The sequence below is a fragment of the Alligator sinensis genome, unplaced genomic scaffold (genome assembly GCF_000455745.1).
Source record: "Alligator sinensis unplaced genomic scaffold, ASM45574v1 scaffold268_1, whole genome shotgun sequence".
NCBI lineage: Eukaryota > Metazoa > Chordata > Crocodylia > Alligatoridae > Alligator > Alligator sinensis.
In genome coordinates, this window is record NW_005841853.1 from 4,384,628 (window position 1) to 4,393,798 (window position 9,171).

The following is a 9,171-nucleotide window of genomic DNA, read 5'->3' on the forward strand; positions in this document are numbered from 1 at the left end:
AAGAGCGGTATACCTTCCAGGAGTGATGTCAGAATGAACTGATCTATCTGGTAAATTCCAGATTTTCTCTATCACAGGTGTCGGCAACGTTTTTGGGCCACAAAAGCCTGCAACCTTGACTTAGATGTTGGCAAGGCAGGGGTGGACGGTGGGGGAGTCACAAGAGACCCAATCCTTATTGTGCCAGCGTAGCCCCAGCCCCTTCCCCACCATGCTCCTTAAGGTATTCATACAACCACTGCCAGCAACAAGCCAGGCGGGGGTCTGGATCCTGGTGCAGCTGCCTGCTACAAACACACCAGAGTCTGGGCAGGCCCATCACCCGCCACAGCGCCTGGGTTACAGGCTTTGGCTTGTGCCTGTAAGAGGTTGCACCAGGGTCCGGAGCCCCAGCCCAGCTTGTTACCAGCAGCAGCTGCAAGCATGCCTCAAGGGGCAGGGTGGGGAAGGGGTTGGAGCTGCACTGCCCTCTGCCCCTTCCCTGCCATGCGCCCCAAGGCACATGCGCAGCTGTCACTGGCCACTGAGCTCCAGACCCTAGTGCAGCTGTTTGCAGCCTGCCCGCTGCCTCCTGCAAGCAGCCCAGGCTCTGTGGCAATGGCAGCTGCACACACACCTTGGAGACAGCACAACCCCAGCCCCTTCCCCACCGCACGCCTTGAGGTATGCATTCAGCTGTTGCTGGCAACAAGCTGGGCTGGGGCTCCAGATCCCAGTGCAGCCGCCTGCAGGCTCGTGGCTGCCTGCCACATCTGGCCCCAGCTCTGAGCAGCTGCTGCCTGCCATGGAGCCCAGACTGCTCACACCAGGGTTTAGCTTCCCCATGCAAGCAGCCCAGGCTCCATGGCTGGTGGCAGCTGCCCAGATCCCAGGCGGGCTGCGGTGTGCTGAGCAAATTGCTCACACACTCTGCTAAGCACTCAAAATACTGAGCACACTCTGGCACATGTGCTGGAGGTTGCTGACCCCTACCTTATCATTTGGCTGGGATGTTCCTCCGAATGATATTCAGAAGACTTATACCGTAAATAACTGGAAAGGACACACCGAGTTCTAACTGATCACAACGTCTACCAGTTAGTGGTAAACTCTTACAATTGCAACCATAGCTTGATCTTCATATACTATTCATGTATCTTATCACTGCAATGAACCATTTCTTTCACTCTGAACTAATACGATTGCTATTACTGTAAGTGTTCCTGGGCCTATGCACAATACTAAAAAGGAAAATAATCCATCAGAACCTCAGATACTGGCTGTGATACTTAGCAAACATCCTTGTGGACACAAAATAGTTTCCTGAATTGATAGACTTGGACAATTCTATTTTATTGCTCCCTCGCTGAATTATCTGAAGTCCAAGATTGGAGAATGAATTTTGCTGATGGCCATGGAACTATGAAATGGCCCTCAAAGATCTTGGGTTAGGAAAGTTAACGCCCCTATGGGCAGAAGATGATTTCCTGTCTATAGCAAAGGACACCCCATGAGAAGAGACCATGCTTGTTGTCCAGTGGAAAAAAGCCTTCGGCGTGCCGTGCTTAACAACTGCCCTCCATGATACGTGGCCCATTGCCCTGCTTCTATGTGGAGTTAAAGAACTAGCTCTCCGATTAGAGCTCCTCCTTCCAAAAACCGAAAAAGAGCCCACAACTTTAGCTCTTCCCTCTAGGATTTATCTACCTACAGCAGAGGCACCTCTTATGTGGGGGAAGAGTAACTTTTAGAAGAACCCAGATTTTTAAAATTTCTTACACTTCCAAGAAAGAAGCAGCTCATAAGTGGGTTGTGGGGCACATTTAAAGGTCCCACCTATATAACAAAGGTTAAGGCATGAATGTATATTATCAATAGACAACCTTACTGTCTCTCTCCCTTAATATAACTGTTTCTGCAACCCATGTGACAAAACGAATCACTGCATCAAAATAAGCTTTTTGAGAGCAGTATATAAGCACGTCTCTTTTCTTCTTCAAAACCAGACCAATAAATTATGTTCTACTGACTTGCCTGAGGGAAGGGGTTGGCAACCTACAGCCCATCGGCCAAATCTGGGCTGCAAAGAGGGATGTAGCCCAGGAGGTCTGACCCAGTTTGGGGCAGCACAAAGCTGCATCAAGCTGGTGCCTGCTCCGCAATGCCCTCCTCTACAGCCAGCCCCCTGCTCCTACTCTTCTGCCTGCGCTCACCCTGACTGCAGAGGGACCAGGGATCTGCAGTGAGAGCTTGAGCTCTCTGAAAGGTGGAAATTTGGGGCCTGAAGTAGGAAGCCAGGTCATATGCTCTGGTCCTGGGCAGCAAAATGTTACTGACTCCTGGAAAAGAGCAAAAATACCAATGAGAAAAAGAAACCAAGCAACCAGGACACGTGTCTATAGTATAAATTCTGTCTTGCTTCCACTCCTATAAAGGAGTTAAACAGTACAAAGATATACATACGTTTTAGTAACATTTTCTGGAAACAGGTTTCATTAATTACTAATAACCCTTGGTAGATTTAAAGTTTTTGTACAACTGCCACAGACTGGATCTTTTAAAAGTACAAACAATTTAATAATTTCTCTCTCAAGTACATGTTTTTCCCACCCACACAGACCTGCAAATTATCTCATGGCATAAGGTACAGTGAGCCATAAATGAGAAGCACAGCATACATTAAGTATGACCACTCTTTTCTTCTACACTGTCCAGCTGTCCAAATTTAGTAAAAATACTGTTATTTTTCTGTCCCCAAGCCACATGCAGATCTCCATTGTCCTCAGTGCTGAAATATGAACTCCAGTACTGAGACCTGGAAAAGTAGCATGGTTAACTGGGTGGGTTGGGAGGATGATGAGTGTGAATAATGGGACCTGCCTTGTGGTCAAACTAGTCCCCAACTCAGCACAGGATCTGAGCAAGGCAGAGTGAGATGAAGAAGAAAAAGGTAGTTATATGCTGCTTTTATACATCTCCTACTACACATCAGGACCTCTGAAAAGTCCGGTTTAAGACATGTCAAAGGTAGGCACCCAAACCTGAGGCAGCCAAAAATGTGTGGCTGCTTTGAACATTTTGGCCCAAATTATATATGACAGATTTTTTGTCTCATCTACACGGCTGCAGATCCCAAGTAATTCTGCTGTAGTTAATAATGATCACAAGGCCAGGAACAAACTTCTGTTACAGTAATCATTTCACATAGATTATTTTTTAAAATAAATTTATCATAATCTAAAAACTTTGTGTCCTATTAATGTTCCTTGGATAGCAAAGTTATTTTAGGGTCCCTCTTCCTTCCCCTGGTCTTCCATCAACAGCCAAATGTGTTCGCTACTGGCTTCTCCAAGCTAGTATCCACTGGCAGTGATATGTACATACACTGTCTGCAAGGCTCTTTCCCGTGTGTAAAAATGCCATTTTTCTCATGCAGTTTTATCTCTGACTCTGGGCTAGGAGTAACTGAACATTTTGAGGCCTTATACCTCCCAAAAAGGGCAGTCAATGTGTCAAGTAAAGAATACTTGTGAATAGCTAAAACTGGAAATCTAACACCACAGTTGTATGTGGACTTTCCAAATCTACTCAGTGATGTTAAGGAGTCAGCATCTCAGAATCTGTAAACTGTTTAAAAAAAAAGGTAACAGTGGCGGATTAGTGGGGTTCTTATATTACCAAGTTGCCAAAAACATTTCATACTTTTTGGATACATTATATCTACAAACAATTATGATTTCTTTAAAAAAGCCTAAGGGATGGAATGTGAAATCCCATACACATCCCAGAAGAAACCCACAAACTTTTTGGCAGCAAATTTTTATTATGTAAAGCCCAGATGGTGTTCCAACTATTTCTAAATTGATTGATGCCTTAAATAAACTAACATACTAAAGCATTAGGCTAGATGGCCAGATTTTAACATACAATTATTCAGACTATGAGAAAAACGTGGATGTGGCTTTCAGTGTTTAACTGTATAGTCGGATGGATATTTTTTTTCCCTTTTCAAATGTTTTAGCAAGTGGAAGAGATGGGGAATATTCAGTAATATATTACAGTAGATTTTTAGAAAGAACTTTTCCAACCATTTTAGATCATGAATGCTTTCCACAACCTTTCACAGTTGTTGTTTTAAGCTATTACAGTAAAGGCTTCTCTTTCTTTACCTGGGTCATTTTCATTATCTTCTACCCTATATGCAGATTTTGAGTTTGGGGCTGAAAGCAATTTTAGCCACTACCTTTTTTTCAACAAGACTTCTAAATGACTCCAAGAGTCAACATCAACTCAATGATTACATGCTGATTCTTCCAGGATAAATTAATCCAGGGCTGTCCAACTTCTAAGCAGAAGGGTGCCCCATGGGCCACATCAGGGCAAGCCACTGGCCTCCCGGACAGCCCAGAAACTAAAGCCACTCTCGCAACCAGAGCAATGGGGGGAAAACAGCAGTCAGGCAGGAATCTGGGGACCCTGTAGTGGGTCTCACACAGCCCACTAGCTGGACAGCCCTGGACTAGTCCTTCAACTACTAAAAAACCCCAAATCCCTGCTTCAATCAATAAATGTAGTGTGGGCCTGTTCCAACAATCCTGCGCACCTGAAACACACCGACTGCAACTGGAATTTGAATGTTTACGTACCCAGTACTCATCCGCACATCTACTCATGCACGTGCCATTTTCAGGCCTTATTAAGTTGAAATCAAATTTGGGGAAAGACTACGAAATGTGCCAACTGGTTCATGCAAATACATTGTTTGTGTGACTTATTCACCTACGTGAATTTTCCCTTATCTTTTTTCTTGATTTTTTATTTTAAATACCCTACCTTCATGCTTTCTACATGTAAAAGGGAAGTAAATATGTGAAAAATTCTGGCAATGTGGCAAAAAAGATTTCCTTTTTCTTTTTTTTAAAAAGCCAAACCAGGTACTTATCCATTCATAGAATCACAGAAGTAGGGTCGGAAGGGGCCTTGTAGATCTTCAAGTCCGACCCCCTGCCTGGGCAGGAGGGAAACTGGGCTCAAGTGACCCCAGTCATGTAGGCATCGAGCTGCTTCTTAAAGACCCCCAGGGTAGGAGCCAGCACCACTTCCCTTGGAAGTTGGTTCCAGATCCTAGCCGCCCTAACTGTGAAGTAGTTCCTACGGATGTTTAATCTGAACCTACTCTCCAACAACTTGTGGCCATTATTTCTTCTTATCCCGGGGGGCGCTAGGGGAAACAAGGTCTCCCCCAAACCCTTCTGGTCCCCCCTAGTGAGTTTATAGATGGTCACAAGGTCCCCCTTCAGCCTTCTCTTGTGAAGGCTGAACAGGTTCAGGTCCCGTAGCCTCTCATTGTAGGGTCTGCCCTGCTGTCCCCGGATCATGCGGGAAGATGTCATTCATCTTCTACATAGGTTTTTTTCCAAATTGGGGTCTTAGTTCTAAGCAGATACTCTATCCTTAGAGGTTTTCAAGACCCAGATAGACAAATTCTTGGGTGGGATAATATAGTTGGGAATGGTCCTGCTTTGAGCAGGGGGCTGAACTAGATGTGACCTCCTGAGGTCACTTCCAACCCTCATTTTTACAATTCTGTGAACATCAAGTGTCTATTTGAGTCCTTTTCTGAATATGGACCTCAATCTCTCCCTACAGAAGAACAAACAGAATGAAAGTCATCTGTGCTTCAAATGGAGTAGGATCAAGCCCCAAACCATAAAGCAAATTTAAACCGCCCTACTGAAGTTTGGAACGAAAATTGATTCAATAATAATTAGGGCATGGCTTCCGATAGAAGCAAAAGGATACACAATTATCACTTCTAATTAGAATAAAATCTGGTTAAACTGTCATTCTTATTCATTTCCTTAAGGATCTCCAAAGCAATAAATTGATATTCTTTTTAAATGTGGTACCTTATGTTTGCTGGCAGATACAGATCTGATTCTTCAAGACAGAAGAGAGCATTTCATTTTCATCTGATAAAAATCCCTTATGCCTGGCACATCAGCCCTTCTTCATTTTAATTATTCCACAGTTGCCTAGGAAACGGCCAAGTAGTTCTTGATTTACATGGATGATATATCTCTTTCCCACTGTGAGCAGGTAAGAAGTCTTCATAGCTCCACATATTGAATCAACATTGGCTGTAGTACTAAGTCAACAAAAAGTCCCAGAACCTGAAAGGGAGAAATAGACAATTTGCAGAACTGAATTATAATACTAACGCTAAAAGATCAAATACAGTGACTGCTGTAACTTGCAGGAGACTAAGTGGATTAGCGATGCATTGGCCTTAGGCAGGTTTTCTGCACAACAGTGAATTTCACCTCTGGAGGACAGGTTTAATGAAATAATCTTGAAAGAAGTTGAAGAAATTCAGCCCCTGCAAGGGCGAAACCCAATATGAGATTTTCTTCAACTCTGATACAGACTTGATGTTCAAGGTACTTAATTAACTCCATGCACCTTGATTTCTCCGACTGCAAAAACGGAGATGATACAGAACTGCTACATGTGGGCCCTGGGAGGGCTGCTGCCAACTGATAAAGAATCTGAAGATAAACCGTCATCTGCAATAAGTATTAATAAATGAATATTTTAATTATAAGCAGCAAACTATTTCTTGTTTAATGCAAATGTTAAGAGGAACATTCTCCCATTTCAATACTTAGTGAGAGCCTAGTACCTCAATCTTCTGAAAAAACAAGGTAATTGTGCACAGAGATAATCTGCAGTATCCAAGGTGGATAACATGTTAAAATAGTAGAGCATTTTCCTCTTTTTCTTCAGGCTCCAATTTCTTTATTTTTTCAAAGGAATGATCATTTGACTGCTTTTAACAAAAAGCCTTTCAGATTTCTTAATCCTATTTTCTATCATCAGCCAAACTTTGGAACACTGATCTTTCCACAGCCTTGTTTCATTTTTATTTAACATTCTATTAAGGGCTTTAATATAAATATGAGAAATCTTAGAAAAAATAATCAATACTGTAACTGCTACCTGCACAAATTGTAAGTCCCACATCAAGAAAACTGCTTATGCAAGTGAGACCTAAAGGATCTGCGCTCTTGCCACTGCATCACACATGTACAGGTTATAAGTAAGTTTCAAATAAATTCAAGGTTTTCTCCAGAATAGTAACAATGGGCATAATTATGTTGCCAATTCTCAAAATTTCATTGCAAATCTTGGCAATTTTAGGAGTTTTGTTCTTAAAGTCCCAGCTACTGGAATCAATTGATTAGATGATACAACCACTTTCAGCTGAAGAATTGGGGGGGAACCCCCCACCTCCCCAAAAAATCCCTCTCTCAGTTGAGAAATCTTAGAAGCACAAGCCCAAGAGGCTCAAAAACAGAAAACATGAGAGGTTTAAAAATGGCACTAGTTTCAAGCTCAGCTCATGATTTCTAGAAGGCTAACAAATTTTTAGTCATCTAGAGTTGTTTATATTGACTGTAATCTGCCTAAAAGCGTTATGCAACTGCATCCCAAACCACAAGCGTCCAAGTGCTCAATTCTCTCAGCCCCCTCTGAAAATCCCAGCTGTAAGTAGTGTCATTACTAAGGTACTTTCAACATAAACCTACTTCTAAACCCCCCACAACCCCTCTCACCCAGCTTGTACCTTTCAGAAAGTCATTTCTGTACATACTTGGTCTCATTCAAAGATTAATGTTTTGGGAAGTCTGATGCTGATCTTGTAAAAAGTTTTTTTTTTTTAAGCAAACCAAGTTCTGACCCTCATCTCTATCCATCTAAAAAATATGCCACCTTCAAAATTATATAAAGACAGATAGATAATATATCTCTCTCTCTCTCTCTCAAAAAATATGCCACCTTCAAAATTGGTTGCACACAAAGAAAACATACACATATTAATGGTCAAATTCCACACAGGGATAATCCCTGATGAACTACACATCTCTCTGGCACATCCAGGGTTCCTATACCCATGGTACCCAATAACCATGAGCAGCTTTTACTAAGCAAAAGGCCATTAGTTTTGGCCTATGCACAGCATGCCATTCCTATTCTATTTTCACATGAGCTGCCATATATGCCAAAAAAAATTTCTTAATTTACGACTAGCTTTGCATCCTTCTGAAAATTTAAAATTGAAGGACTCTCACTCTGCCTTTGATGGGCTTTGAAACAGGCTCCAGCACTCCACTGTTTAGAAGCTGTTCCAGGTACTTTTTCATTTTCTTAATTTCACTTGATTATGCACTTTTTTATGGCCCTCCCTCACTATTGTTCCACATCTAAACAATGCCCCTTGCATGACCCTAGTGTGATGTGGGAAGGATGGCTATTTCTGTTCAGTACACTTGTCGCCCTTTAATCCTCGTTGATTAAAACATAACATTAAAAGTAGCTCTAGAACAGAAATCAAAACTCCTGTCTCGAGTACCTGCCCTGAACCCTGCGGCATACCACCAGAACCTATAAATGCCGCCCCCTCCCCAATCAACAGTCACCAGTCACCTATGCTGCAGGGTAAAGGCAGCGCCCCCCTTCCTTGCCCCAGCGAGCTCCCAATCTCCAAGCCAGCCCTGGGAGAGGGGGAGCTGTGGCTTGGGAGTGAGGGGCACCAGCATGGCAGGGCTGCTCAGCATCACAAAGCAGCGGGGGCAACAGCTGCAGCTAAACCAGTGTCCTGGTGTGCAAAGAGAACAGGGAAAGCTCTGATTTTCCATGATAAAACCCCCCATATCAAACACCTGATTATTTTAAAATAATTTCTGTTATCATAATGCTTGAGGAACGGGTAGGCTTCCAAATTGCTTGGAAATGGTGTTCAACTGATACCTAAATATAGTTTCATAGTTCATAGAATCATAGAAGTAGGGTCGGAAGGGACCTTGTAGATCTTCAAGTCCGACCCCCTGCCTGGGCAGGAGGAAAACTGGGCTCAAATGACCCCAGCCAGGTAGGCATCAAGCCGCTTCTTAAAGATCCCCAGAGTAGGAGCCAGCACCACTCCCCTTGGAAGTTGGTTCCAGATCCTAGCTTCCCTAACTGTGAAGTAGTTCTTACGGATGTCTAATCTAAACCTACTCTTCAACAACTTGTGGCCATTATTCCTTGTTATCCCGGGGGGCACTAGAGGAAACAAGGTCTCCCCCAAGCCCTTCTGGTCCCCGCTAGTGAGTTTATAGACGGTCACCAAGTCCCCCCTCAGCCTTCTCA

At 43.2% G+C, this 9,171-nt stretch overlaps 1 long non-coding RNA gene across 4 annotated transcripts in view; it reads right to left on the minus strand.

The window, feature by feature from the left end:
* Positions 1-9,171, minus strand: part of LOC112551581 — a 156,903-nt gene that overhangs the window by 116,190 nt on the left and 31,542 nt on the right. For all 4 annotated transcript variants that reach the window (XR_003095888.1, XR_003095889.1, XR_003095886.1 and 1 more), the window contains exon 2: positions 5,889-6,152. This is a non-coding gene — a long non-coding RNA (uncharacterized LOC112551581). The remainder of the gene's footprint in view (positions 1-5,888; positions 6,153-9,171) is intronic.